Source organism: Myotis lucifugus, unplaced genomic scaffold (assembly GCF_000147115.1).
Source record: "Myotis lucifugus unplaced genomic scaffold, Myoluc2.0 scaffold_588, whole genome shotgun sequence".
In the NCBI taxonomy this organism is placed as follows: domain Eukaryota; kingdom Metazoa; phylum Chordata; class Mammalia; order Chiroptera; family Vespertilionidae; genus Myotis; species Myotis lucifugus.
In genome coordinates, this window is record NW_005871636.1 from 8,708 (window position 1) to 18,165 (window position 9,458).

Genomic DNA, 9,458 nt, shown 5'->3' on the forward strand with positions numbered 1-9,458 from the left:
AGCTCTGGCAGTGTAGTTCACTTAGTTGAAGCATCGTCCTGTACATCAAAATGTAGTGGGTTTGATTCCTGGTCAGGGCACATATCCAGGTTGCGGATTCCATCCCTGGCAGGGGAGTGTGCAGGAGATAACCAATGTTTCTCTTTCACATTAATGTCTCCCTCCTCTCTCTCTCTCTCTCTCTCTCTCTCTCTCTCTCTCTCTCCCTTCCTCTCTAAAATCAATTTTTAAAGAATGTTGTGCTACATATTGAATATACTAGAATTGAATATATCTAGAATATACTAGAATATAGAAGCTAATTGAAGCTAATTGAATATACTAGAATGCACAAAATTCATGCATTCGGGTGGGTCCCTCAGCCCAGCCTGCACCCTCTCTCAGTCCGGGAGCCTTCCAGGGATGTCTGACTAACGGCTTAGGCCCCCAGGGAGTGGGCCTAAGCTGGCAGTTGGACATCCTTAGCACTGCTGTGGAGGCAGGAGAGGCTCCCGCAACCACCACTGCACTTGCCAGCCATGAGTCTGGCTTCTGGCTGAGCAGCACTCCCCCTGTGGGAGCGCACTGACCACCAGCAGGCAGCTCCTGCATTGAGCATCTGCCCCCTGGTGGTCAGTGCACGTCATAGCAACTGGTTGACCAGTCAACTGTCTACCCCCTGGTGGTCAGTGCATGTCATAGCAAGCGGTTGAGCAGCCTTAGCATATCATTAGCATATTATGCTTTGATTGGTTGAATGGCCGACCAGACAACTGGACACTTAGCATATTAGGCTTTTATTATATAGGATACAGCATTATCTTTATATCATCTGTGTAAGGTATAAAGAATAACAGTGAAATAAGCACCCATTTCTGGAACATTACCAGTATCCCCCAAATCCCCGTGTGCCCATTCTTATTACCATCTACCTCATTCCCCACAGACGAAACCTTTATCCTACATTTTGATTCCCTATATGTCCCTATATTCATATGTACTATCTCTAAGTCATATAATTATACATTGTTTGATTTTGCACATTTTTGAACTTTGTATAGATGTAATTATACTGTATGTATTCTTTGCTTTTCCCTCGCTATTGTGTTATTTTATGTTCCTGAGACTCGACCTGTGGATGTAGGTAGCTACTACATAGTTTTACATCATTTGAATTTATCATAATTTATCCATTATCCTGTTAATGTATATTTGGGTACTTTGGTGGGTGTTTTTTTTTTTTTAATTTAAGCATTCCAACTATAAACTCTCATATATGTGCCTCATGTTGCATACATACAAGAGATGCCCTAGAGCAGTGGATCTCAAACTTCAGTGTGCCTTTGAATTGCTTGGAGCACCTACAAAAGCCCCCAGACTCTGTCCCCCAGGATTGTGATTAAGGATTCTTCTAAGATGGAGTCCAGAAATCTGCATATTTAGAACCTCCTTATTGATTCTGAGGTACATGGTCCACCAAGTTTCCCTTTGAGAACCCTGCTTAGTCTGCATAATAGGAGTAAAATATCCGGTAATAGGGTATGCATATCTTTAACTTTACTTCGAAGTTCCAAATTGTCTTCTAAAATGGCTAAGCCACTGATACTCCCACTGAAAGAGTGTTAAGAGTTTCCATTGTTTCAGATCCTTGCCAACATCTCAAATTTTTTTATATTTGCTAATCCTGTGGGTATAACGTGGGATTTCATTGTGCTTTTCATTTGAATTTGTAATTAGTTGAGATTCAGCATCTATTCATATTTTGTATTGGTCATTCTATTTTTTTTTTTTGGTCATTCTTGTGTCCTTTTTTCTGAAACACTGTTAAACAATTTTTTCTAAATTCTTACTGAGTTATCATTTTCTTATTGATTTGTAAGAGTATGTGTTACTAAATAATCTGGATGCTAATCTTCAGTGAATCTTACATGTTGCAAAAATCTTCTCCAAATTTGAGGCTTGTCTTTCTACATTATTTATAGTGATGTTTGATGAGACATGCTTACTTTTAAAAGATTCAAATATATACATATTTTCCTCTATGGAATGCATTTTTTAGAGTTTGAAAAAATTTTTCCTTTCATGGATATTAGAAAGATATTCTCCTGTGTTGTTTTCTAGAGTAATCATAGTATTGTGCTTTATATTTACGTCTTTAATCTGCCTGGGATTCATTTTGTCTATAGTATGAAACAAGGATACAAATTAATTTTTCTCCATATGGATAATTACTCATCCCAAAACCTTTTATGAGTATCTTCCTTTCCCTCTTGTTCTCATAAACAAGCCTTCTCTGTATAGGTAGGTCTGTTTCTCAGCATTCTGTTCCATTTCATTGGTCTATGTGTCTACTTTTGTGCCAATTCCATCAGGCCTTAAGTATTAAAGCTTACAATATACCTAACTATCTGGTAAGCCCCCTACCATTTTCTTCTTCAAGAGTGCCTTGGTTATTCTCAGCCCTTTGCTCTTCTATATAAATTTTAGAATAAGTTTGTGAAGTTCCACACACACATATGTTGGCATTTTGATTGGAATTACATTAAATCTACATAGATCAGTTTGGAAGAATTAATGAATATAGTATACTGAATTTTTTAATCCATAAACATGGGATACCACCATATTTATTTTGGATATTAAAATGTCTTTCAATGGCCCTAGCTCAGTGGATAGAGCATCGGCCTGCAGACCAAAGGATCCTGGATGTGATTCCAGTCAAGGGCACATACCTGGGTTGCGGGGTCCTCCCCGGCCCAGACCCTGGTCGGGCTTGTGCAGAAGGCAACTAATTGATGTGTCTCCCTCACATCCATGTATTTCTCTCACATTGATGTTTCTATCTGTCTTTCCCTCTCTCTTCCACTCTTCCTAAAAATCAATGGAAAAATATCCTCAGGTGAGGATTAACAACAACAACAAAAATATCTTTCAATGAAGTTTTATAATTTTCTACATAAAGAGTTTGCACATCTTGTGTGGTATTCATTTTTAAAACCTTTTTATCTTTTGTTATTTTAGCTATTTATAGCTTTTTAACATTTTTTAAATTTGTTGCTTGCATAAATACAATAGACTAAACCTTACTACAATTTTTATTCTAATAATTTTTCATACAATTCTTTTTGTATATAGAAACTAACATTTATGAATATTTTCTTTCTCAAACTTATGGGTATGTCTTTCTCTTGTCTTGCTAGGGAAGAGGAAATGTGCTTTATAGAAATGGAATAGAAAAGGGGCCTTAAGAAGGATGGCAGTATTGTTCTCTTGATCTTTCACAAACAAGTATGATATTTATCATAGTTTTTATATAAATATTCCTTATAAGATTAAGGCATTGTCTGTGTATTTTTAGTTTGCTCTTTGTCCTAATTGTGTAAAAAATATTTAACCTTAAATATTTGTTAGAACTTCTCTGAAAAACCATCTGGTTTTTCCTTTATAGATAGACTAGAGGCCCAGTGCACAAAATTTGTGCACTGGCGGGGGGGGGGGGGGGATGTCCCTCAGCCCAGCCTGGACCCTCTCCAAAATGGGACCCCCCGGGGGATGTGCCACAGGGATTGGGCCTAAACCAGCAGTTGTCGGACATCACTCTCACAATCCAGGACTGCTGGCTCCTAACCACTTGCCTGCCTGCCTGCCTGATTGCCCCTAACCACTCCCCTGCCAGCCCAGTCGTCCCCAACTGCCCTCCCCTGCTGGCCCAATCACCCCTAACTGCCCTCCCCTGCCAGCCTGGTCACCCCTAACTGCCCTCCCCTGCAGGCCTGGTACCCCCAACTGCCCTCCCTCCCCTGCTGGTCTGGTCACCCCTAACTGCCCTCCTCTGCCAGCCATCCTGTGGTGGCCATCTTGTGACTACATGGGGGTGGCCATCTTGTGTGAGGATGTGAGGGTCAATTTGCATATCACCTCTTTATTATATAGGATTTCAGCTATCAGTTGATTTTCTTTTGTGTTTTTAAGACTGTTCAAGATTTTTTTCAGTCCTTTATTTTGGTAAGTTTATTTTTTTTGTTTATTTTTTTTTTAATTGTTAAGTTTATTTTTTAGAAGTTTGTCCATCTGATTCAAATACGCAAATTTATGGGCATTTATTAGATCATCATGTTTGTTAATTATCTTTTAAAGTTTTGCTGCTTCTTTAGTTGTCTCCATTTTTATTCCTAATAAAGTATGTTTATGCCATCTACCTTTTTTTCTTGATTAATAATGCTAAAATTTTATCAGTTTTGAGTTTTTTTCCAAATAAACAATCTTTGACTTATTGATCCTCTCTATTACATGTTATTTCTATTTTGTTAATTTTTGCTAGCATCTTCATTATTTTTTCATTTAGTTACTGTTTGTTCCATTCTTCATTTTCTAGCATCTTGACAGAAATAGCAATTTAAGATCAGCATACCTCTGGCCATGTAAAGCTATAAATTTTCCTCTAAGTAGTATTTTGGCTGTCCTGCAAGAGCTTTAGTGTGGAGCATTTTTGTTATTCCACTTTAAATATTTTTAAGTGATTTCTTATTTGACCCATGAATATTCAAATGTATATTTCTTAATTTCCAAACATTTGGGCCTTTCTGTTTATCCCTTTATTATTTTTTAATCTAATTGCATTTTGGTCCCTGAATGTGAATGTTGTAGACACTGGCCTTATGACCATGTGTGAGTACAGTTTTGTATGTTCGGTGTAAGTTTGGAAAGTGTGGTAGGAAGAATAATGGCCTCTCAGAGATGCCTTTGCCCTAAGTTTTGAATATACAGAGAGAACTTTGTAATTGTGCTTGAAGTTATAGACCTTGACATGGAGAGATTATCCCAGATTATCCAGTGGGCCCAATCTAATTACATGAACACTTTAAAATGGAGGCATTTCTTCTATTAATTAGTCGGAGATGTGACAGAAAAGATGAGGTGTGAGAAGGATTCAACCCCATACCTGCTGGCTTTGAAGACAAAGGGGTCCCTTAGCCAAAGAATGTGGGGTGGACTCTAGAAACTAAGAACAGCCGTAGGTCAATAGCCAGCAAGGAATAGGACCTCGGTCCTACAGCTGCCTGGGACTGAATTCTGCCCAACAACCTGCATGAGCCAGAGAGCGTATCCCCCCCCACACACACCCCCCCACCTGCCACCCACCCCCAAGCCTTCAGGAAGGAAGGCAGCCCTGGCACCTTGGTTTGAGCCTGGCCCAGACCCATATGGACTTCTGACCTATGAAACTGTGAGATAATAAATTTGTGCTGTTTAAGCTGCTACGCTTGTGGTCATTTGTTACAGCGGCAATAGAAAACTAGCACAAAAGTGTGTGTGCTTTACAGATAGTGCAGTGTTTTATATTTATCCACAAAGTTTGTTAACTATGTTCAGGTCGACTGTGCCCTTACTGATTACTAGTACCTGTCTTATGAATAAATGAGAAAGGTAAAGGTAAATATCTTTTTAGTTTCTCTTTGTGGTTCTGTCAATTTTGCTTTACATGTTTTGAAGGCAGTATTCTCTCAAAAGAGAGTCTAATCGCTATATAATATGAATGAATAAATGGTTGTTGAGTGAATACATATATGGAAATAATAGTTGATTACTAAACAAGTTGGTGAGAGTTATTTTACACTGAGTCTTTTTTCCCTGAGCCTAATGGGCTACAAGAAATACAGAGGAGAAGCTTTTACCCAAGAGACTAGAAGGAAGCCATGTTCACCACCCCTGCAGCACTTTTTGTTTGTTGTTATTCTCTAGGTTTTGTTAGATGCTTTCATAATGACTGAGAGCCATCAGTGCATAATATACAGGTTTACATTGTTTTATGAAAAATAATAAATCAGTAATAATACAAGAATAAACTGTGCTCTGTGTACTCACAGCTGTAAACCTACTGTTGCCCGCCCTGCATGTAGAGCTGTTCCAGTTGTATCTAACACGTCCCAGTCAGTACCAACTCCTTCAGGCTCCTCTTAATCACTTCACGGTTCCATTTTACACTTCTCTGCCCTGTGACTAAAGTCTAGTGACAGGCTGACACACTGGCAGGATGGGGACTGGCGGACAAATAAACACTAGCATTCCTAACCCATGCTTAGAAATACAGGTACTAGTTCCTTTCCCTAGAATTCCTTAACACGTGGAAACCTTTAAAATGTAGTCTTGGTGATTCTGATAGACAGCAGTTGCTGGGAAGGCCTGATGAATAATGACTCTAATACAATGTTAACCAGCAATATTAATATTTAAAATCACTGTTGAGCCATGTAAAACCACCCTGTAGCTGATGGGGAACTCAGGTTGGGCACAAGTTGAAATACTTCTTCACTGAAACAAGAAATTCTTCCTTTATCTCAAATATAATTATCCATTTAAATGTCATGGGTCAATTTATTAACACTTTATTCATCGGGGTGTAACCTTTATTAGGCTTTATAGCTACCAGAAATTATATCCTACACAAATACAATAGAGATTTAAATGTTCTGGAGAATGAGCTGACGGCTCCTGCCTTTATGGTGTCATTCAGTAATGGACCTTGACCAGCAGAAGATTTGATAAGTGTAAAATATAACTGCTTGATGCTAATTTGGTGCCTTTTTAATGACTGATAATCCTTGTCGATTTAGTGTGATCGTCACAATCTAGTACTATTTCCCACCACGATGTGATTGTAATAGGAGCCATTAAGTGTGTCTGCATAATAAAATTAGTCAGGGAAGCTATGTACATTGTTTCCAGGCCTTTGAATTTCCATTATAGTAGTGAGGCTTGTTGAAGTGAGAAGCCCGCCGTCAGCTCAGCCGAGTCCCTGGCTCCTCAGATGCTGTGCAGAGGACTGATGATGACCGTGTTAAGACGTTTGTTCTTAGAGTCCTAGAAAATGCATCATATGTAAATAGGAGCTGTGGATTCTGGGCTAGGAGAGCTGGTTTGGTCACCAATTTGCCTAACAAAGCTTTACACATCTCCAAAGCTTAAATACATAATCAGTCTTGGTTTGGAGATTTGTCACTCCTTTGGGATGGCGCTGTATTAAAGAAGTTAGAATTGCTTGACGTCTCTGAAAATAATTTAAATGTATGATCTGATCCCCCTGCCCCCTTATAAGGGACTTATGGGGCTTGGGGGGAAGGCAAGGATAAGGACCTCACCACTATGTAAAGGCAGTGAAATAAATAACTTCATCTGCCTCCTTGCCCTTCCCGTTCCCTCAGCTTATCTGGGATCAAGTTCAGATTCCTTTCTCCTACAGTTGCTCTGACTTTGGTCCTCTAGGAACTACTTCCCTGGCATCTTCCGGAAAAATAGTGAAGACTTTGAACCAAAGAATGATCTATTTTGGTTCTGAACTAAGTAGCCCTTATTTTAACAGTTCAGCAATTTATATTCTAACTGTTCAGAAAGTCTGGACTGAGAGCAAGAAGGTACTCAAATGTGAAGGTAACATCAGGACCTTCCCAGCAGAGGACTTACTGATAATATTATGAGACATCAGCTCAAGTTTTTGCTGTTGTTTTCTAAGCCCTCTGGAGTCATTAAAACTTGATTATTAGAAAAAAGAGTGCTTGTTTAGCATTAGAGTATAGAGCAAACAGCCATTTTTTTTCCTTAGAGATAGTGGAAGAGAGGGAGGGAGGGAGAGGAGAGAGAAACATTGATGTGAGAGAAACACATCAATCTGTTGCCTCCTGCACATGCCCCTACCCGGGCCAGGGATTGAACCTGCAACCCAGGTATATGCCCTTGACTGGGAATCAAACCAGTGACCCTCTGGTGCATGGGCAGATGCTCTAACCACTGACCCACACTGGCCATGGCCAGCCATTCATTTTTTAATACCAAGTATTATAGTAAACCACAGAGCATGGTTTTAAACAGAATAAAATGAATTAAAAGCAAACAAACAGAAAACATAATGTCTGTGTGGTTTCTAGTACAGTGATGGCGAGCCTTTTGAGCTCGGCGTGTCAGCATTTTGAAAAACCCTAACTTAACTCTGGTGCCGTGTCACATATAGAAATTTTTTGATATTTGCAACCATAGTAAAACAAAGATGTATATTTTTGATATTTATTTTATATATTTAAATGCCATTTAACAAAGAAAAATCAACCAAAAAAATGAGTTCGCGTGTCACCTCTAAAACGCGTGTCATAGGTTCGCCATCACTGGTCTAGTATACTCTCTCCTCTGCGGGGTTGCTATTTGATCAGAGAATATTAAGCAAATCAGGAAGTGTGGTTTGTTCATGAAAGCAAGTAGCACAGTGGACTTGGTATCTTTTGTCCATTTGTATGCTCCATTCTTCCCCTGAAGATTTCAGCCTCTTTCTCCCTCCTTTGTCTGACCAGTGTTGTCTACCTAGGTAGAGCTAAGAGCTTCTGCCCCAGCCAGCTGCCCTAGAACGTTGCAGGGAGATATGGTCTTCTGAAGAGTACTGTAGGAGGTAACCCAAGAGCAGCCTGCCCTTTCTCTCTCCCACTAAGAGATGGGCAGTGGCAGGCCCATGGGGACGATGGCCACTTTTGAAGGACTTGAAGCAGATACATTTTTCCCAATGCCAGTGCGGCCATAATTCCCAAACAGCTGATCTCTTAAACTTCTTGTGGTGATGGTAACAAAGGCTAGATTTTTCTGGATACACTAGAGGCCCAGTGTATGACATTCGTGCACTGGGGGAGGGAGGTGTCCCTCAGCCTGGCCTGCGCCCTCTCACAGTCTGGGACCCCCCTGAGGGGTCCTTAGTGTTGCCATGGAGGCAGAAGAGGCTCCCGCCACTGCCGCTGCACTCGCCAGCTGTGAGCCCAGCTTCTGACTGAGCAGCGCTCCCCCTGTGGGAGCGCACTGACCACCAGGGGGCAACTCCTGTGTTGTGCTGCTCCCTGGTGGTCAGTGCACGTCATAGCAACTGGTCGTTTCGTTGTTCATTCAATTTGCATATTAGGGTTTTATTATATAGGACTAGAGGCCTGGTGCACAAAAATTTGTGCACTCGGGGGGGAAGAGGTGTCCCTCAGCCCGGCCTGTGCCCTCTCCCAGTCTGGGACCCTTCGGGAGATAACGATCTGCTGGCTTAGGCCTGCTCCTGGGTGGCAGAGGGCACGCCCAATCCCTAGGTGCAGCCCCTGGTCAGGCTCAGAGCAGAGCTGATTGGGGAGTTGGGGCACTACCCCCTGTCATGCACAGAGCAGGGCCCATCAGGGCGGTTGGGGTTCCATACCCTGCCACACACAGGGCAGGGCCGATCAGGAGTAGATCTCTCAGAGAATCCAAATAGGGCCGATATAGGAGAGATGTCAGGCGCCGCCCTCTATCACACACAGAGCAGGGCGGATCAGGGGGTTGGGCGCTGCACCCTGTCACACTCAGGCAGGGCCAATGGGGAGGTTATGGCTCTACCCTGTCACACACACAGCAGGGCCGTGGGGGGAGGGGAGGGTTGGGCACCGCACCCTGTCACACACAGAGCAGGGCCAATCAGGAGGTTGGGA